Below are 21,771 nucleotides of genomic sequence, written 5' to 3' on the forward strand. Positions count from 1 at the left end.
GCAAGAAGGGTAGTACTTAAGAAGACATAGTCCTGCCTATGTTCAAAGAGCTTACAATCTAGTTGTTGAGAAAACTCAAAACACAAGAGTTTTATAATACAGAAAAGTAATATTTTGGAATAAGAGACCTTAGTGATTATATCGTCCAGTGGTTCTCAAGTTTAGCCGACAATCAGCATCACCCAGAACTCGTTAAAAACATATTCTTGGGGGCGCCTGGGTGGCTCAGTCGTTAAGCGTCTGCCTTTGGCTCAGGTCATGGGGATCGAGCCCCGCATCGGGCTCCCTGCTCAGCGGGAAGCCTGCTTCTCCCTCTCCCACTTCCCCCGCTTGTGTTCCCTCTCTCGCTGTGTCTCTCTCTGTCAAATAAATAAATAAAATCTTTAAAAAAAAAAATTCTTGGGCTCCATTCCCCAGAGATTCTGATTCAGTAAGTTTGGGGTAGGATCTGAGAATGAATTTTTAACAAGCTCTTCAGGTGATCCTGTGGGCTGGGTATGTTTGAGAACAAATGATTTAGTTTAACTTTTCATTTCATGGACGAGAGACTGAATCACAGCAATATTCTTTTTGAAGAATATTCTAAGAGACTTACAATCTTGGAGTAGAGAGGCCTTTTTAATCAGGACCAAAAACTCAAAAGCTAAAAGAGAAAAGACAAATTTAACTACAACCCCCCCCAACAAAAAAAACTAAAAACCTTTGTATGGTAAGGGATCCTAGAAAGATAGGTTTGAAAAAGTGTATCTGAAACAGACTACACAGAGTTATCACAATATTCAATGAGAGCTTAGGAAAATGCATGAAACTAACCTAACAGAAAAATGGGCAAAGGATGGAAAAAGACATACCCAAAAGAGAGTTGGTGCAGCTATTGTTTATAGCCTTCAAAATAGAATTTAAGGCAAAAACTACACAAGTTGGGGAAGGCATAAAATTCAAAGATGTCTGTTGGCAGACAGATGTCTGTTCCGTATTTCTTCTACCTTGGAAGAAAGCCAAGGTAGAAGAAATGAGAGAAGAGATGCAGGAGAGAAGAGGACATTCCAATTCCACAGAAAGGCTGGAGCTGATTCCACTTCCCTTTTCTTTCCTTCTCCCCTATGAATTGCTGAGGCCAGGCTAACAGGCTGGCAGATAAATGCACAATGACAGTAGTGACAAGATCATAATTGCTTGGATATATTTTCCTGTCTTTTCTACTTGACATCCCCAATTTACTACCCTCAGTACCTTTTTGTCCATATAACTTATGTCCAAGAACAGGTTTTGTGCACAAAAAGACTATATTATAATTACTTGGATTTAAGTTAAGACTTAAGACCTTGTGTTCAATTTATAATTAAATTGCCCTTAGTTTCTTTTACAAATTTATCAAATTAATTAAAAAACTACTGTACTAGAAACAAAAAGATTTAAGCAATATAAATAAAAACTGTTATACTTACCACCCAGTTTAAAATAGAAAACACGATAATATATTGAATACTCTATAACCACTATCCTAGAAGTTTGGTATTTTCATCAAATATTTCAAACTATATCTACAATCTTCATATATTCTCTTTTCTTGTTTTAGCACTTCAACTGCCTACCAAGCAAATCTTTAAGTAATGGAAAAACTCTGGTAAATCCTAAAATGTTAAACAGATGAACCTAGTTTATCTCAAGAAGTTCTTAAATATTGCAACTCTCAAACAGCAAAGTTTTCTTCCATCCTTAAACTAGTAATCAAATCTAAAACCCAAGTACTCAAGAACACATTCTACATTAGAATCACAAATGAATCAGCTGAGATTGTTCAATATGTCAAATTGCTACAAACCTTACATCTTAAGTACAGATGGCCATAAACTTTATTCACACGTATCATGTGCCACATATGGTTCTAAGTACTTTATGTATGTTATTTTTAGAAGATTTTGAGAGAAACAGAAACCATGAGAGAGGGAGCGAGCGGAGGTGGGGGGGAGGGCAGAGGCAGGCTTCCTACTGAGCTAGATCCCCACTGACTAGATCCCAGGACTCTGGCATCATGACCTGAGCCAAAGGCAGATGCTTAACCGACCGACTGAGCCACCCAGGCGCCCCATAAATGTTATTTAATTGTCAAAAAACCTGGGGCACCTGGGTGGCTCAGTCGTTAAGCATCTGCCTTCAGCTCAGCCCCGCATCGGGCTCCCAGCTCAGCAGGAAGCCTGCTTCTCCCTCTCCCAATCCCCCTGCTTGTGTTCCCTCTCTCGCTCTGTCAAAAAATAAATTAAAAAAAAAAAAATCTTAAAAAAAAAAAACTTAAAAAAATAGTCAAAAAACTTTTTTTTAATTAAGCTTGTGTTTTTTTTTTTTTTTTTTTAAGATTTTTATTTGTCAGAGAGAGAGAGAGCACAAGCAGGGAGAGCAGTAGAGGGAGAGGAAGAAGCAGGCTCCTCACTGAGCAAGGAGCCCGATGTGGGACTTGATCCCAGGACCCCGGGATCATGACCTGAGCCGAAGGCAGACGCTTAACGACTGAGCCACCCAGGTGTCCCAGTCAAAAAACTTTATGAAGTAGGTGCCATTATTACCCTCATTTGATAGGTGAGGAAGAAAGAGGTTAAGGAAAGTTCCCACAGTCACACAGCTAATAAATAGTGGAGCAAGGTTTTAAACCCAAGTTTCTGGCTTCACCGTCTATTTTAAGTTATCATCGTGTTACCTCTTCTTATAGGTCTGATTTACTTCCCGATTTCTACCTAAGTTGCACAGGTTTGGAGATATAATCCCAAGCCCAAAATCTGGGGCCTGGGCATACAACCTCACTGGAACAATAAGGGGCATACATACCACCTTTTCTGTTTAAATAGTGGCTATGAGAGGACTTCTAAAACAACTGACTCCACATGGGGATTGATTTTACAGTGTGAATTCCCAGAGTTCAAAGATCTTCGCTAATTCTGCTTTAACTTTTAACTTTATTACCTAAAAACTGCATAGATGAAATTCTATAATTTCCACGCAGGTGTTTGTTTTGATTGGATTCAACTAGTTATAGTCATGCTAGTGACACCTTAAGCTAAGAACAATCCAAGGCACATAACAGACCAGGCAAAGCTTAGTATTCCTAAGAAAAAGCCAGTCAACATATAACACAATCTCCAGGGTGAGGTTCCTAATGTCCAGGACACTCTTCTGCTTGTTAAAAACCTAAAATCCTTTAAAGGAAGAGAGATACAATTAAAGATTACTTTGGTAAACTTCCAGGAAATATCCAAGGGACATACTACTAGCAATGTCTTAAAAGGAACAGTGCAAGGCAGTGCAATTAAAAAATTTAAAAATGTATTAGTCAATACAGTAGGCCATTTTATAGGAAAAAGTGAAGTGAATGTATGGCAAGAAAGAGCTGAAGCTCTTAGGGGAGAGATCCATGGAGCTGTACTGTAGCTACAGAACATGTTCAAATTTCTGGAGACAACCCAAAATCACTGCCAGAAGATGGTTCAAGGACCAGTACCAATTAGTGTCAAAAGTTTTCAGTGAATTCTTAGCAGAAATGAGGACAATGCAATATACATATACACAGACAAATCACTCCAGTTCAAAGACACTGGACATTGACTGGGACATCATCAATCTAATAACAGGTTTGTAGGAAACAGTACTAGCATATTAGATATATACATGATTTTGATATATCATGATTTCAAAAATATTAAAATGTGAACTGGGGCGCCTGGGTGGCTCAGTTATTAAGCGGCTGACTTCGGCTCAGGTCATGATCCCAGGGTCCTGGGATCGAGCCCCCATCGGGCTCCCTGCTCAGCGGGAAGCCTGCTTCTCCCTCTCCCACTCCCCCTGCTTGTGTTCCCTCTCTCGCTGTCTCTGTCTCTGTCAAATAAACAAAAAATCTTTAAAAAAAAATAAATAAGGGTGCCTGGGTGGCTCAGCTGGTTAAGTGACTGCCTTCGGCTCAGGTCATGATCCTGGAGTCCCGGGATCGAGTCCCACATCGGGCTCCCTGCTCAGCGGGGAGTCTGCTTCTCCCTCTGACCCTCTTCCCTCTCGTGCTCTCTATCTCTCATCTCTCTTTCTCTGAAATAAATAAATAAAATCTTTAAAAAAATAAATAAATAAAATATGAACTGAAGAGTTATAGTATATGTTACTGTAATGCTTTCTTGGGAAGGACAGTCCTTTGTACCTAAATTATACCTTCAATTTTCATATTAAATGTCTTTTATGAAATAATGACAGAAAATGATGGCCAGATTTTATTTTTTTTAATGTACAAAGATCCCGGCAACCTTATGATGGGCTCCCAATTTCCTCCCCCACATTTTAACAATCATGAATCTCAAAAAATCTGGATCCCAATAACCTTGTACCTAGGACTACAAAAACACTTCTACCAGTTTAGTCCAGGCTACCTAAAAATATCCAAAAATAAAGTCTCTTGCTTTGCTCACTCACTGAATAGCAATCCTTGGGGAAAAATTTTTCTTCTTTTTGAGGTGAGCTGAAGTCTGCCTTCCTCTCCACACCCACCATAACTTCCATGCTTGGTTTTAGTCCTATTGCCTGGAATCCTTCAGAAAAATAGGTAAAACAGAACAACAACTGCTTGAAGGCATCAGACAACTAAGTAGCCAAGACTTGAAGACTGGAGAGAAGCTATGATAGTTTTATATGTAAACTTGCTTAAGCTACAGTCTTAGTTCAGTCAAAACCCTGATCTCCATGTTACTGTGAAAGTATGTGGTAGATGCGATTAAAAGTCTAGAATCACTTTAATTAAGGAAGATTATTTTAGATAATCTGAGTGGGCCTGATTCAGTCAATTGAAAGGCTTTAAGAGCAAAACTAAGGCTTCTCTGAGAAAGAAGAAATTCACCTGTGGGTTGCAGCTTCAACTCCTGTCCAGAGTTGCAACCTACTCTTCCTGATGGTCTAGCCCCGTCCCCACAGTTCTAGAAGCCAACTCCCTGTGATAAATATCTTAACATATATATAGGTGCGCCTGCGTGTGTATTTATAGATAAAGGATATATATTATTGTGATATATATACACACAGAACCATAATCCATAATTAAAACCTTTCCATAAAGAAAACTCCAGGACCAAGTGGCTTGACTAGCAAATTCTTCCTTATCTTTAAGGAAGAAATTACATCAATCTTATACATACTCTTCCTGAATATAGAAAAAGGAGGGAGGGGGGCGCCTGGGTGGCTCAGTCATTAAGTGTCTGCCTTCGGCTCAGGTCATGATCCCAGGGTCCTGGGATCGGGCTCCCTGCTCGGCAGGAAGCCTGCTTCTCCCTCTCCCACTGCCCCTGCTTGTGTTCCTGCTCTCGCTATCTCTCTTCTCTGTCAAATAAATAAATAAAATCTTAAAGAAAAGAAAAAGGAGGAATATTTCCCATTTCATTTTCTGAGGTTATTTTCTCTCATAAACACAAGCACAAAAATCCTAAACATTAAAAAAAAAATCAAATCCAGGTACATAAAAAAGGATAATACATTACAAGGAAGGCTGGCTTAACATTCTAAAAATCAATATAATTCACTGCATTAAAAGACTAAGAAGAAGTAGGTTTTAGATTAATAACTAAAGTAGCATGAAACAGTATTTTTTTATTTTTATTTTTTTAAAGACTTTATTTATTTGACAGAGAGGCAGTGAGAGAGGGAACACAAGCAGGGGGAGTGGGAGAGGGAGAAGCAGGCTTCCCGCGGAGCAGGGAGCCCGATGCGGGGCTCGATCCATCATGACCTGAGCCGAAGGCAGACGCTTAACGACTGAGCCACCCAGGTGTCCCAGAACGTTTTTTTTTTTCTTAGAAAAGGCTTAAAACAGTTTAAGAAAAAATTTTAGAAGTTTTAAAAATATATTACTACGTAAGAGATTTCCAAATTCTTCCACTTAGATGAAAGAAGAAATATGTTTATTTATTAGGTTTAAAAAAGGCATGTTGAAATAAATATATTCATAGAAAAAAAGACTGAAAATATTATTCTCCCTTAATTGTAGTGTGTGTGTCCACGTTTTTGTTTTTTAAGATTTTATTTATTTGAGACAGAGAAAGCACGAGAGAGGGGAGGGTCAGAGGGAGAAACAGACTTTAAGCCTCTTCTAAGAAAAAAACATTATAGGATCGAGGGTCCTGGGATGGAGTCCCGCATTGGGCTCCTTGCTTGGCAACAAGCCTGCTTCTCCCTCTGCCTGCCACTCCCCCTGCTTGTGTGCTTGTGCTCTGACAAATAAATAAAATCTTAAAAGAAAAAGAAAAAAACAAACATTCTAACATTTCCTTGAAGAGTTCCCTGTTTTAGAACCATTTTTCTTTTTTTCCATTTTAAATGTCGTAACACTTTTATTTTAGAGACTTTGGAATAATCAATAAAATACAATTTAAAAAACACATATTACGGGGTGCCTGGGTGGTTCAGTTGGTTAAGTGTCTGCCTCCTGGGATCATGACCTGAGCCAAAGGCAGATGCTTAACTGACTGAGCCACCCAGGTGTCCCAGAACGTTTTTTTCCCTTAGAAAAGGCTTAAAACAGTTTAAGAAAAAATTTTAGAAGTTTTTAAAAAAATTACATAAGAGATTTCCAAATTCTTCCACTTAGATGAAAGAAGAAATATGTTTACCAAACAAATTAAGAATTTACTAGATTAAATATATGGCATCGTTTCTCAAGCAGATTCTTGCTTTAAATCCAAAAGCAATGACTTAATGCAGAGGCATGATGTGTTTCTTAGGGTACTTGACGGCAAGCATGGTTCTAAGTAACAGGTGGAAGTTAGGATAGGGAGGCAGGCACAGGGATAAAGGATGCCGCCTGAGACCCAGGGCACAGGGCACTCAACAATAAGGGCAATGGAACATTCAGATTACCTGGCATATAATTCCCTAAACAAAAAATTAAAAAAATAACAATTCCCTAAACAAATTGTTATGAGCTAAACTGTGTTCCCCTCGACATTTGTATGTTGTTGGAATTCCCAACTCCTAAATCCTCAGAATGGGACTGTTTGGAAATAAGGACTTTAAAGAGGTGATTAAGGTGAAATGAAGTTATTAGGGTGGGACAGGATTTTTAAGAATAGGAAATGAGGGCACAGACACAGGGAGGAGTCATCTACAAAGCAAGGAGGCTTCACAGGAAACCAATCCTGCTGACATCTTGATCTCAGATCTCCAGCCTCCTAAATTTGTTGGTTAAGCCAGCCTGTGATACTTTATGGCAGCCCTAGCAAACTACTATACAGATAAACCTGCAAAAATTAAATTTCAGGCTCTGCCACCAAAAAAGAGATTTAGGACAAACACATGGAAGGAATCTTATATGGTTTTATGGTAGAGACTGTGATCTTCCTATAGAACTGTAAATCACTAGCTCTTTTAAGGAAGCCAAACTTTCTTTTAATAATCTTGTCAATAATTTACTGTAACTTTCCTCTAATTTTAATAACTGTATATGCTATACAAATAATATTTAAATTTCATTCATAGTTGTTAACTTCATCTGATCCTTACAACCTTCTCTATGAAACAAATAGACACCAAACCCTCTGGCCCCAGTCACGGATCTTTGCACTATACCCCAGTATTTTCCAAAATTTTTGTAAGGCTCCACCTGTTTTAGTAAGAACAGAGATAAAGTTTATACTTATCATAAAGCCTTAGCATTTTAACAGTAGGAAGGACAATCTGAATCTAAAGAATATCTTGAAATAAAAAAAAGCCAACATTTCCTGAGAATTTACTGTGTCAAGCACAGTTCTAAGCACTTTACATGAATTAACATGACTCTAATAACCCTGAGTTAGATAACTACAACAACCTCCGTTTCAGAGACACAGAAACTGATAAGTACTTTATCCAAGTTAGTAAATAGAGGAGCTGGGATTTGAACCTAGGAAAGACTGACTTCAATGCCCATATCCTGAACTACCACCCAATGAAGTATAATGAGGGCACTATCGAGCATATATCTTAATGGCTTTGGAGGCTGGCAGATTTAAGTTTAAACAGTGGCTCTGCCACTTATTAGGGGTATGACTTTGGGCAAACTTAAGCTCTTTGCACCTTTGATTCCTCAGCTCTATAATGGAGATAAATAAGACAATGGATATAAAAGCATTTAGTACAGTGTCTGGCACATAATGTCTAATTATTAAGCCCTTACCCTTCTAATTCTACTTTCATGAATATACAAGGAGAATCCAACAATGTTTAATTTGAGGACTCCAAGCAAAAATATCAAGAGGTTCTCCTGGGACGCCTGGGTGGCTCAGTAGGTTAAGCGTCCAACTCTTGGTTTTGGCTCAGGTCATGATCTCAAAGTCGTGAGACTGAGCCCTGCATCGGGCTCTGCACTGGGCATAGAGCCCGCTTGGGATTCTCTCTCCCCCTTTCCCTTTGGCCCTCCCCCACATGTGTGTATGCGCATATGCGCTTGCGCTCCTCCTCAAAATATCAAAAACTTTTTTCATCCATTCTTATTTCCTCCCTACATTCCAGAAATGCATATACTATTTCATTAATCTCATTTCCCCTAATATATTAAATCAGATTAGTTAGATCAGTTTTATATTGTCTCCCACAGAATACCTAATAACGTCAATAAGAGCAAGTATAGTTATGCAACTTCAAAACATTCTGGACATTGCTCAAACATCTAATATTTGATAAAAATTCACCAATGTACTTATCTTAACCTTTACTGAATTTTTAAAAAATATTAAGTTTGTAATGTCTCTTGGGATTTCAAGGTAACTGTTTGCTCTTATTTGAACTTTTACTACTATTTCAAACTTCACAGTCCTATTTTAGTACTCCCACTCCATGATTTATATGGTTACATCACATTCTCCTTCACTCTCCATTCTTCCAGAAAATACTGCTTTTGTAGTCACGTGGAAGTCTCTAGATTTTCTCTCTACTTATAACTGAATTTCTTTCGACCTTTTTAATTTTTGAAGCATTTTTCTTGAGAAGACTTATAGCAGGAAGAACACTGGGCTAGGAGCCAGGGGTCCTCACCTCTGCCATCTCATCTCTCAGATTCTTTATCTGAAAAATGAGAGGACTGCACTAGATAAATTTGTAATAGGTTTCCTTATATCTCTAGGCTTCATATTTTCACGATTCTGGGTCCTCCCACTAGAAGGCATTCAGCATTCCAACAACTTTCCTAAACTTTTTACTCCAGGTTAGCCAAGGAGGGGCAGACATGTTCAGATTCAGGGGTAGGGGGAAAGAAACAATAATCAGCAAGTCCAGGGCTATAGAAGGAAAGACATATTTGTGGACTAATCAGAAAAAGATTAATAAGAGATAGGAGACAAAAAAGATGTCAAAAACAGAAGTCAGCCTAACTCTAACCTCACCCCTACATATCTATTTAAGAGGAACTAGAAAAAGCTTTTAGCAGCAGAGGTTACTTAGCCCTCATTTCCGTTTCAAGGGAGCAGCGCAACTGTGTGCCATCTTTGCAATAAAGTGGCCCCTACAGGCTTTCCACAAAATAGGCATTACTGGGGTATTTGATCACTGAATTCAAGTTCAGCTGAACTGAAAGCTCTCATAAATGCTACCAGTACCGCTAGGTACCATGAAATCTGAGGACTCAAGTCCATGGAAATTACATGGCATTGGCTGCCCTGGTTCTAACGGGAAGACTGACACTGAGCTAGTTGCGATGGGAAGATGTGGCCTGATGGCACTGCGTAAATTCTGAGGATACTGGAAGCAGACCAATAGGCACTGGCTATCTCTAACCCACCAAGGCAATATCAGAATATGTATGCAAGTCATTTCCTACCCTGGTGTCAGAGTCCAAGAAAACACTAGCTTAAGTTTCCCTTTGGAGAGGCCAGCTTCTTGGCTTATGACTGGTTGGAGGGGAGGGGAGAGTAAATCAACAAAGGGATGACGGAGTTGGGCAGTTGTAAAGATTCTCAGGCCAGCCCTATGGTGGTGTGGCTCAAAGTGTGGCATAACACCCCAAGGAAGGGGGTGCCTGTTTAAAACGCAGTTTCAGGGACTCATCACAGATCTCGAGAATCAAATTTCTGGGAGTGGTACTGGCATTTTTAAGGAGCAAACTTACATTTGAGAATTACTACCCCAGAATGGGAGTGGGGGGTGGGGACGGGGATAGGAACGGAGGTGAGGTTCTCTTGACTCTGGATTCATTACATTTGACTACACCATTTTGTTTTGGGGACCATTAAAAAAACCCCTCAATTTCTCAGGTCACAGCTGCAGCTAGCTGTCTAACAGTTCATAGGGGCACAATGAAAGGGCCTAGAAAATGCATTTTCACGAACTGGTTAAAGAGTTCCTCCAAGGCCTTGTTTACCGTGTTTGTTCACTGGCTTCTTGTTTAAAAATAAACCGGTCCAACCCAGGAATTTTCAGGAAGAATCACAAATTCCAAAATAGAAGAGGTTTTTTTTGTTTTGTTTTGTGATAGTGCAGAACTAGGCTTGTAAACCTGAAGTCACTGTCTGCTATAAAAAGTACGGTTTCACTTAAAACAAAAGAAGATCCCCGGTTAAGGCTCTGCCCAGCTCTTCTGCACTGAGAGCTACTAATGAAAGCCAGTAATTTGTGGGTGGCAGAGAAGGAAGACTCAGAAGCAGGGGTGGGGAGGGAGCAAGACGCACTCTCCGCTCCAGACAGAGTTTGACAAGAGGTCCGTCCGAACTACCTGATTCTTAATGAGTTCCATTAACTGCCAGGAAAAAAGCCGTCTGCAAATGCGTTATCAAGAAACACTCCGCGGTTACCGTCATTTCTCTGCTGGTGGGATGAAAACACCCCAGGCCTGCAGAAAACAGTCAAGTTACACTTTAGCTGTCCCCGCGACTGCGTTTACGATTTCCATATAAGGTGACACCCCCTTTCCCGGATTGTAAGACTTTATCCTCAGCACGAAAACGGGCGGCCGAAACCCACTTGCGGATTTTTCCTCGCAATGATTTTAGTCCCGCGGCCTTCCAACTGGGGTCCGACCCGGCGGGCGTCCGCCCGAGCGGCGGCCTAAGGAGACGCCACCCCCCCCTCTACGCCCCCCGACACAAAGGCAAAGCCCGGGCCCTGCCCGCCTCCGCACTCGCCCTACCGGGTTCCGAGCCACACTTACCTGACGCTCCCTGAACCCGCCCGGGAGGCGCGCGCACTCGGCGCCGCGAGAAGCCGCCGCGGGGACCCGCCGTGCCGCAGCGGCGCGCGCCCCCCGACCTGGCCGGCGCGGCCACGCGGCTGAGTCACCCGGCGCTTCACATTAAGAGTCCCCTCGGCGCGCGGGGCACGCCGGGAAGGCCGGGCTTCGGACCCGCCGCCTGGGGTGGCCGCTGATAGGTGCCCTCTCTCTTTCCCGACACGCCCACCCGCCCGAAGGAGGACGCTCTCGCACCTGCACTGCTGGGGTGGATTCGATTTCTGAGCTGCGGATGCCCCCTTTCAATTATTAAAGGTAGTTACCTGAGTTGTAAAATAATCTCCCGCAGCCCCAGGACAGCTAATGCTCAAAGAAGATTGTGGAGCCTCGATCTCTCCACGCATCTGGGAAGGGGGTATGTAGTAAGAATAACGGAGTTCCTTAAACACGTTTTGCTTAGAAGCCCCTATCCTGGGTTTGCGTTCTGACCAAAGCAGGAAAAAAAAAACCACCCACATTTTTCTCAAACTTTGAATTCATGAAACCACATGGTAGATATAGCAAACGAAGTTGAATTACAAATTTTAAATCAACCGGAAGCAAATTATTGGAGAATTGGTTGTGTTACGAGTAAAATATTTCAACACTCAAACATATTAAGGTACGGTCCATGTCCTATAAAACGAGTGCTGAAAACATGAAGGAAATAGTATCAGTCCTTATTGTCCTGATTTCTAGTGGCTTTTGTATTTTTAAAAAGTTATAAAGTTATACTTATTATGCAAACAGTTTTAAAATTGCAGAAAACTGGGCACCTGGGTGGCTCAGTGGGTTAAGCGTGGGACTCAAGTTTCTGCTCAGGTTGTGATCTCAGGGTCGTGGGACAAAGCCGGCGTCGGGTTCCCCGCTGAGGGTGGGGGGGGGAGTCTACTTGTCCTCCCTCTACTCCTCCCTCCCCTCTCATAAATAAAAATAAAATCTTTTAAAAATTTTGTTGAAAACCGTGTAAATTAATAGCACGATTTCTTAAATTCTGAGTCAACTTTTTTTTTGTTACAAAAGTCTCTAGAAACTAATTTGAGGCCAAAGATTAGGATTAGAGTTGAAGTGGAAGGAATATGAGGAAATGGTTTTGACTCTCATTCTAATAGGTTGCAAATGGTTGCTGGATACTTGTAGAGCAAAACTGCGTTATCAGGGTCAACAACTTTAACTTTAAAAACTGAAGCTATACATTTTTTTCATTATAATTTGACTTTTAGAGGTCTTCGAGGATTTTAGGATCCAAACTTTACATTCAAAGTAACCTAGAGGATTGTTCAAACTAATACCTTTATTTCCATTTCCATAAAGTGCAATGTTATGCCTGAGGGCAGAAAAGAAGGAAAGGAAGAAAACCTTCTTAATATTCCTGCAGGATAGTTCTTGAAGCAAATTCTTCCTTTCTGGAAAGTTTTCTCTGTGCAGATTTGTAACACAAAAATCTGGCACGAAGATCAGACAATCAGGCTAATGACTGTCTTTTAATTAATAGTTAAGACTAAATTGTTCTATTTTTGTTTCTACTTTCATGTAATGAATAGCATATCAGATCTAGCAATTTTGGGGGGTAGACACCAAGGAGATGAAGTATGAGAAATATATATTCATAGAAAGCACCGGTGTATGCTGATTTTTATCATTCATTTGTAAGTTAATGCCTCTCCAAACCTGAATCTCTCAGATGCATTTGTATCTGAAGCTGAAACCCTTTCTAATGTCAAATTGGCAGACCTGGAATTTTCCATTGCCATAATGGCTAATTCAAAAGGCAATACAGTTCATCCGATTAACTGTGTTAAATCTCCTTGAATATGCTGTCTACTACCGGAAAATATTACAAAGCACCTTTTCCAGTATTTCACATCACTTAAACTTCTCAACAACCCTGGGGGATAGATTTTATTACTCAGATTTACAAATGAGGAAAACAAGACATAAACAAGTTAAGTATCTAAGGTCATTAAACTACAGAGTGGTGCTAGTGGGCTGAGAACCTGGATCATCTGACCCCCAAATTCTTGTTCAGCACCCACTGAGCATATGGCAATTCTCCCTAATTGCTTCCAGTTGAACTCCTGAGAGCTTCCGGGAGGCACCTTAAATGCCTTCCTCTGTCAACACCAAACAACTCCATCTTAGAATGAAAATATTTTTAAATAGCTGGTATCAGTTATTGCATAAGAAACTAATTATCCTTTCTACATCATATGTAGTAAATGTAAAAACAATGCAAAAATCCCAAGATTTCTGAACTCTCAAAGTAATTATATTTGCATTTTTAAAAAAGATTTTATTTATTTATTTGACAGAGAGAGACACAGCGAGAGAGGGAACACAAGCAGGGGGAGTGGGAGAGGGAGAAGCAGGCTTCCTGCCGAGCAGGGAGCCTGATGCGGGGCTCCATCCCAGGACCCCAGGATCATGACCTGAGCCTAAGGCAGACGCTTAATGACTGAGCCACTCAGGCGCCCCTACATTTGCATTTTTTAAAACTAAATGATTTAGGTTATATGATTTCTAGATCACTGCAGACATGTAGAATGAGACTTTTTGAAAGAATAATCACTTTCATTTGGAAGTCCAAAATTGTGTTCAAATACAGATGTAAATATTTAATTTCTGACTTTCTAGAGAGGGGCTAGAACCCTGCAAAATAGATTCACAAGAATCCTTTTTCCTTTGCTCTATCAGTTCACCTTTGTTAACAATCACTTCATGAAAGCCGCAAAGGCTAATGAGCAGCTGGAAACAAAGACTGGATCTTGAAAACACAATCAACCAGAGGATCATGAATTTTAAGTTTCTAGTGGCTAGAATTTGCTACTGGATCTTTTTAAATATACATCTGCTTAAATACAACTTCAGTGAACCTTATAGTCTCATTTATAATGTCTCACCTGCAAATTCAACAAACACATAGCACAATCCAAAGGTATAGGATCCCAAGAGAATTATGTACATAACGATTGCAGGATTTCTCCACTAAAGGAACGTTCAAAAGTTATGTTTGGTTATTTGGGTAATCAAATAAGAGATAAGGAGAAGTGAATCTAGATAAAGTATTCCACTATTAAGTAAAAGAGAAATGATAGAATATCCCAGTTTTTTAACTCCCTGTGAATTAATAGATATAGGCATTATGCCTCAGCAGCTCCTAAGATCATAGAAAGAGAGGTGGACATTATGTACCTCCTGAGGGAAGACCACACCACCACTTAAAATGCTGCTAAAGAGATCGAACCTAGATCTGATGCAGACTTGAGATCCAGCTGCCAGTTTGTAGGAAACACAGGAATACGTTGAACTGTGCCATGATCATGCAATCTGCAAAGTCCTGACAGGGAAACTCTACAAGTCAAAGGGTCTCTGTTTTTCAAGAGATAAACGGTTAAGTTGAAAAAAAAAATGACTTAAAAGATTTCAACAAAATTTTTGAAGTGTGTTGTATGTCTTGGGGGAGAGACTATACTGTCTGGGGTGAACATTTGGGTGGAGAAACCATTAAAGAAAAAAAGAAGTGAAGGTGATACTATAAAGGTTAGGATCATGGTAACTTAAAAGATGGTGATGGCAGGGAGTGATTGAGAAGGGACACTTACTTGGAAGGAACTTCTAAGGGGAGGTAGCAAAGTTCTGTTTCTTGACCTGGTGATAGTTACAAGGGTGTTTGCCTTAGAATAATTTATTAAGGTGAACATTTCCTTTATAGTGTCTTCTGTTTCTGTGTTTTATTTTATGATAAAAAGATATAAAAAAGGTTGGAGGGACGGGCTAGACCTACCCAAGAGCTGAAATACATTTTCTCCACACCTAGCTATTTGCAAATGTATCCATTTGGTTTCCTGGAACAATATTAAGGTGAAATTATTTTTAAAAGAACAATGCTTTAAAAAACCCCAAATCCTTTGAAAGACAGTCCACATCGTAATACACTTTTGAGTTTTTTTAGATATTGTCTTTTTTTAGCAGGTAATGGACAATAGGTAGTAGAGTGTATTTTGAATGTTAGAGAAAAGGTGAATGGAATAATGAAAGATAAGGAACAGTTTCTTGAAACTTAATGGTTAAATTCCAGTAATGGTCAGGAGAGTAATCTATAACATTACCCATAGAGATTTTTGCCAAGGGCCAGAGCTCCCTCCCTTGCCCACCCACATGTGAGGACAATTCATCTCAGAATTCTATGACTTTTTAAAAGGACATAGAATGCTCAGCTTGAGATTCAAGAATCAAATAAACCTCTATAAATAGAAGTTCTGCTGGGAGTCAGAATGGAAGAGTCAGAAAATGTAGAAATATGTTACCCTGGTGTTTCAGCAGAGGCTGGGTGTAAACTGATAATATGTTTATCTCTCATTACTCCTGTTACAGTTTACAAACAGACTCTGACCTTCCAAATCACATGCACCAGCTCTGTCAACACACATTGCTTCTGTTTATGAACACAGAACACAAGAAAAGTCTCATTCTTGAACCCGATACTGAGAATGCTGGGAATATTTTTTTTAACTTCATACGAGTTTTAAATGAACTGCATCTGAAAAAGAAAACAAACAAGGCCCCAAAATATACATTCTTCAAACTAGGGTTTGAACCAGTAAACTTTAGGCTTGCAAAATGGACTCTAGTTACCCACTGAGGCACCATAGAAAACCAAGAGATTCTCTTATCTTACTCAAATCCTACCTCCTCCTTTCCCCAAACGTTCAGTAACTGATATAAGGCAAAATCTGTTTACCAAAGCATGTGTCCTGGCCCCTTGCCTCCACTCTTTGAGAAACTTTATAATGAAAAACAAAAAGGGAAGCCTAGGTGGCTCAGTTGATTAAGCATCTGCCTTTGGCTCAGGTCGTGATCCCGGGGTCCTGGGATCAAATACCATATTGGGCTCCTTGCTCAGTGGGGAGCCTGCTTCTCCCTCTCCTTTTGCTCCTCCCCCCCATGCACACACACACACACACACACACACACACTCTCTCTCTCTCTCTCTCTCTCTCTCAAATAAATAAAATCTTAAAAAAAGACAGTAAGATAAATATGAACTAGGTAGATTCAGAAAGGTTTCTTCTGCTTGTTAACCAAGAGCCCAAAGTGTTCTTGTTTATTTGGAGTTATGATGCCACTTGGAAGCACATCTGTGTTTGTGAATGTACAAAGTACACGAAAAAGGAAGTACAAAAACATGAAGTGATATCAGATTCATAAAGCAGTATGATGTAGTGAAAGAAAACATTGGAAAAAGAGCCAGATGACCTCAGTTTGAGGCCATTCCACCAGTTACTGGCTGAGCAAGTCATGCATCAGCTTGGGTTTCCTAATTTGTAACATGATAACTGACCCACCTTTGCCTTGAGGTTGTTATGAGGAAGAAAACGTAGTCAAAATGTATGCAAAAGTCTATAATCTCAAAGCACTAGAGAAATTCAGGGTACTATCAGTATTAATGTTATTTTTTTACTTAAAACAATTTTTTATTCAAGTATCGACTCTTAATGTCATATACACACATTCCCATCCAAACAAATATTATCTTTAAAAGGAACACCCAAAGACTTTTTTATGAGATAAAGTTGTCCTCATTAATGTATCAAATATACTGCTTTCCTTAACATGCAGTTTGAATGAAAATAAACCTTTTTTTTATTTTTAAGAGTTCATCTATTTCTTTGACAGAGAGAGACACAGCGAGAGACGGAACACAAGTGGGGGGGCGGGGGCGGGGAGAGGGAGAAACAGACTCCCCGCGGAGCAAGGAGCCCAATGCGGGGAATCCCAGGACCCTGGGATCATGGCCTGAGCTGAAGGCAGACGCTCAAGGACTGAGCCACCCAGGCGCCCTGAAAATAAACCATGTTATGATGACAAAATAGTTTCAGTATTTTCTCTTTTTATCCATAATCATTGGTAACAATTGAGTTACTTTTAAAGAGAATTTAACATCTTTTTTTTTATTTGAAATTTTTATTTAAATTCAATTTAGTTAACATATGGTGTATTATTAGTTTCAGGGGTAGAATTTAGTGATTCATCAGTTGCATATAACACCCAGTGCTCTTCTTAATACCAGTCACCCAGTTACCCAACCCCCCTCACCCACCTCTCCTTAACGTCTTTTCTTAAGGGGGCATTTGGTTCTCTATCTGATGTGTGCTTTCTAGTGTAGTTTTTTTTTTTTTAGATTTTATTTATTTATTTGAGAGAGAGAGAATGAGAGATAGAGAGCACGAGAGGGAAGAGGGTCAGAGGGAGAAGCAGACTCACTGCTGAGCAGGGAGCCCGATGCGGGACTCGATCGCGGGACTCCAGGATCATGACCTGAGCCGGAGGCAGTCGCTTAACCAACTGAGCCACCCAGGCGCCCTCTAGTGTAGTTTTTAATGGTGCAGTAAGTAATTGACCTCGTAGATTCTTATTTTTAAGGGTTGCATGCGTGCGCGCGCACACACACACACACACACACTCTCTCTCTCTCTCTTTCTCCCCTAGGAGAAGGAATTACAGGAAATTACTAACTCAGCCCTTCCTTAGCCACTCTTTGATTTTTTTTTTTTAAACGTAAGCCCAAAGTAGAGCTTGAACTCACAACCCTGAGATCAAGGGTCACATGATGTTTCGACTGAGCCAGCCAGGTGCCCCCAACCACTCTTTTTTAATCACATGATAGCAACATACAAACAAGGGTGAAGAAAGCAATTTCAGAAAGTTTGTCTTTGGAATACTACTCAGCCATCAAAAAATGAAATATTGCCATTTGCAACGATGTGGATAGAAGTAGAGGGTATTATGCTAAGCAAAGTAAGTCAATTAGAGAAAGACAATTATATGATCTCACTCATGTGGATTTTAAGAAACAAAACAGAGGATCATAGGGGAAGAGAGGGAAAAAATAAAACAGGATTAAATAAGAGAGGGAGACAAACCATAAGAGACTCTTAAGCTAGGAAACAAACTGAGGGTTCCTGGAGGGGAGTAGGGGTGGGAGGATGGGGTAACTGGATGATGGACATTAAGGAAGGCGCGTGATGTAATGAGCACTGGGTTTTTTTTTTTTTTTAAGATTTTATTTATTTGACAGAGACAGTACAAGCAGGGGTAGTGGCAGGTAGGGGGAGCGGGAGAGGGAGAAGCAGGCTCCCGGCTGAGCGGGGAGCCCAATGTGGGTCTCAATCCCAGGACCCTGGGATCATGACCTGAACTGAAGGCAGACGCTTAACCAACTGAGCCACCTAGGCACCCAGCACTGGGTATTATATAAGACTGATGAACCACTGACTTCTCCACCTCTGAAACTAATAATATATTATATGTTAATTAATTGAATTTAAATAAAAATTAAAAAAAAAGGAAAGTTTGTCTTCTTGCTCCCAGTTTTGGAAGCACTTAACACTTAAGTTTAGATAGCAGTTTGGGGTATTCTCTCTTATTCTTTATTGTAATTGCTGGTAGGCCCCAAGATGTTGAAAATTAGTAGACGTTTGGGGCTTGGAGTGGAGATCATATATAAGTATCCTTTGCTTTTTGAAAGTTTGAGTTATGCTACTTTGCTTTTACAAAAGACCTACGTTAGTAACTGTTTTGCCAACTGAAAGAAATCTGAAGAGGATTTTTGTTTTTTACAAGAAAAAAGGCAAAAAGCAAAAATAGCATTCAGCGTTTGTTTTGCAGCAAATCATTGAAGCAATGTGCACCTGAGCACAAGTTTCTTCCCCCACCGAACTATGCTCAGCATCTTGGCATCAAGGTGCCATGGCTTTGAACTGTGTCTGTGAGCATCTGTGCTTTATCTCAATTTATTTTGTGCTTTTGTTATCAAGATGTGTCCTTAAGGTATCAGGAAAACTTAAGAGAGGTTATTTGCTTGGGTCTGGGAATGCTCAAAAATTTTTCCACGTAAATTACTGGTGATTTCTTCTTCTTTATGCCATCTTGGGTTCTGAAAGTTTTCATAAGAATGCTCTACTTTCAAGTAGTGGGGGAAACCTGTACTTAGAAATTGACTTTGAGGGCGCCTGGGTGGTTCAGTCGTTAAGGGTCGGCCTTCAGCTCAGGTCATGATCCCAGGGTCCTGGGATCGAGCCCCACATCGGGCTCTCTGCTCAGCGGGAGGCCTGCTTCTCCCTCTCCCACTCCCCCTGCTTGTGTTCCCTCTCTCGCTGTCTTTCTCTATCAAATAAATAAATAAAATCTTAAAAAAAAAAAAAGAAATTGACTCTGAGAAGGAGTCAGATGAGAGAAGGCTGATCAGGTATTAAGGAGATTAGGCATCTGGTACCAGCCTGGTCACCTGTGGGTCAGTCATTTCTTTTTACCTAAAAGTTAGGAGCTTTTAAGGGTGCCTGAGTGACTCAGTCAGTTAAGCATCAGCTTATGATCTGGGGTCCTGGGATAGAGCCAAGCCCCGCATTGGGCTCCCTGCTCAGCGGGGAGCCTGCTTCTCCCTCTCCCTCTGACCCTCCCCTCCACTTGTTCTCTCTCTCTCTCTCTCAAATAAATCAATGAATCAATAAATCTTTTTTAAAAAATAAAAGGAGTTGTAGCTCAAATGATAGCTGCCATTTATTGACCACCTTCCATAGGGTAGTGTTAAAAGATAAACTGAGGCACATTAAAAATTTTAAGAGTTTACAGCCATAAAAAAGAATGAATCTTGCCATTTGCAACAACGTGGATGGACCTAGAGAATATTATGCTAAGTGAAATAAGTCAGAGAGAGACAAATACCGTATGATTTCATTCATATGTGGAATCTAAGAAACAAAACAGATGAGCAAACAAAACAAAACAGAAGCCAATCACAGATACAGAGAACAAACTGAAGGCTGCCAGAGGGGAGGAGGGAACACATGAAATTGGTGAAGGAGATTAAGAGTACAATCTTCCAGTTATAAAATAAGATGCGGGGATGTAACATTGAGGGTAGGGAATATAGTCAATAATATTATACCAACTTTGTATGGTGACAGATGTACTAGAGTTGACCGTGGTGACAGTAACTAGAGTTACTGTGGTAACCATTTCATAATGTCTGTAAATATTGAATCACTGTGTAGTACACTGGAAACTAATACAGTATTATATGTCAATTAGTCTTCAATAAATATACATAAATTAAAAAAATTAAGATTTATTTTCTAGTAGACAGACAGGAGCTCTGAGGAATTGTAAAAATGAAAGACTTACAGGCAGAAAGGAGGAGGAACAAGGAAGTTATTACTAGGCAAAAAAACAGGTTGGTTGTTGCAAAGTTACTCTCCTTTAGTGGGTTTCAGGGGGTCTATTAGGCAGATTACCTCACTAGTGCTGATCCGTGATTCCTGATTGACTGGTTTAAGATTCCATTCCTGAGAGAGCCAAACCTGTAATTAAGTCTCCATTTGGTGATGTGGAACTTAGCATAAGCAATTCCATTTTGGGCCTGTTGTCTTGTTTTTTACAAGTAGGCAGATAGTAGCTCTAATTCTCCTAGCAGCCTGACAAGACAGGGTTTGTTAGTCCCATGTTACAGATATAAGAAATATCTGTATCTGTATATGAATATAATATATTCTATACAGATATAGAAATCAAGGCTCAAAGAGATGAAGTTATTTTAGGTCACATTAGGTGAACTCCCTGGAACCATTTTAGCTTTGAAATTCTAAGATTACTAAAAAACTCCCACCCCTTGGGTTTCATGTTTCTGTTTTAGAAATTTCATTGTTTGGGATTCAGTCATAAAATGCCAAATGTGGAGAGGGCCTTAGAAATCATCAGTGTCAGGTTTTTCAATTGTTAAGAAGGAAACTAAGGTCCAAAGAGGATGAGTGATCAGCCCATGGTTGTAATTTATTTTCCCTTCTGAGTTTGCCTGTAATGCTCATTGTAACCTGATGCTACCTGGGTAGAAATATATATAGGGAGGGGCGCCTGGGTGGCTCAGTCATTAAGCGTCTGCCTTCAGCTCAGGTCATGATCCCAGGGTTCTGGGATTGAGCCCTGCATCGGGCTCCCTGCTCCGCAGGAAGCCTGCTTCTCCCTCTCCCACTTCCCCTGCTTGTGTTCCTTCTCTCGCTCTGTCTCTCTCTGTCAAATAAATAAAATCTTTAAAAAAAAAAAAAAAGAAATATATATAGGGACATGTGTCAGGAGGTGGAATTTGGCCTGGGCTCCAAAAGCTTCTTAAAGATGACCTTGGTTATGTGTGTAAATATTGTCTGTCCAAATAAGCAGAATTTCCAGGACCTGAAGGTCACTGGAGGACAGTCCTTTTTGTTGGAGAGGTATGAATTGAGGTAGTGGAGCTTTCATCTAGGATCACGGACCACTGAAAAGTCAAGAAAGAATCACACATAATTAAAAAGCAACTTAATTTAGCTGTTAATGTGTCATTAGAATAATCCTTAAAAAATTAAGCACAAGTATAGATCTATTTTTACATTTAAAAATTAACACTAAAAACAGGATACATTTCTGTAAATAATGAACTTTCAATAAACATTATAAGTATTTATTATCGATAGCTAAGAGGTAGAATTCCCATGGAAGGAGGAGAGAAGAAAGAACGTGGGAGGCAATACTAAATTAAAGAGAAAAAA

General features: G+C 40.0%; 2 protein-coding genes across 4 annotated transcripts in view; one reads left to right on the forward strand and one right to left on the reverse strand.

Annotated features, from left to right (window-relative positions):
• Window positions 1-11,259, reverse strand: part of KCTD20 (potassium channel tetramerization domain containing 20) — a 37,334-nt gene extending 26,075 nt beyond the window's left edge. Inside the window, exons 1-2 of one of the 2 annotated variants that reach the window (XM_027603559.2) lie at window positions 11,138-11,234; window positions 10,703-10,819 (exon numbers count right to left, since the gene is read on the reverse strand). The gene's annotated coding sequence lies outside the window, so the exon portion shown is untranslated. Of the gene's footprint in view, window positions 1-10,702; window positions 10,820-11,137 lie in introns of both variants that reach the window. The other variant, XM_027603558.2, reaches the window with a different exon arrangement.
• The window catches only part of STK38 (serine/threonine kinase 38), a 128,880-nt gene that overhangs the window by 69,834 nt on the left and 37,275 nt on the right, over window positions 1-21,771 (forward strand). The window lies entirely within an intron of this gene.

This window comes from Zalophus californianus, chromosome 7 (assembly GCF_009762305.2).
Source record: "Zalophus californianus isolate mZalCal1 chromosome 7, mZalCal1.pri.v2, whole genome shotgun sequence".
In the NCBI taxonomy this organism is placed as follows: domain Eukaryota; kingdom Metazoa; phylum Chordata; class Mammalia; order Carnivora; family Otariidae; genus Zalophus; species Zalophus californianus.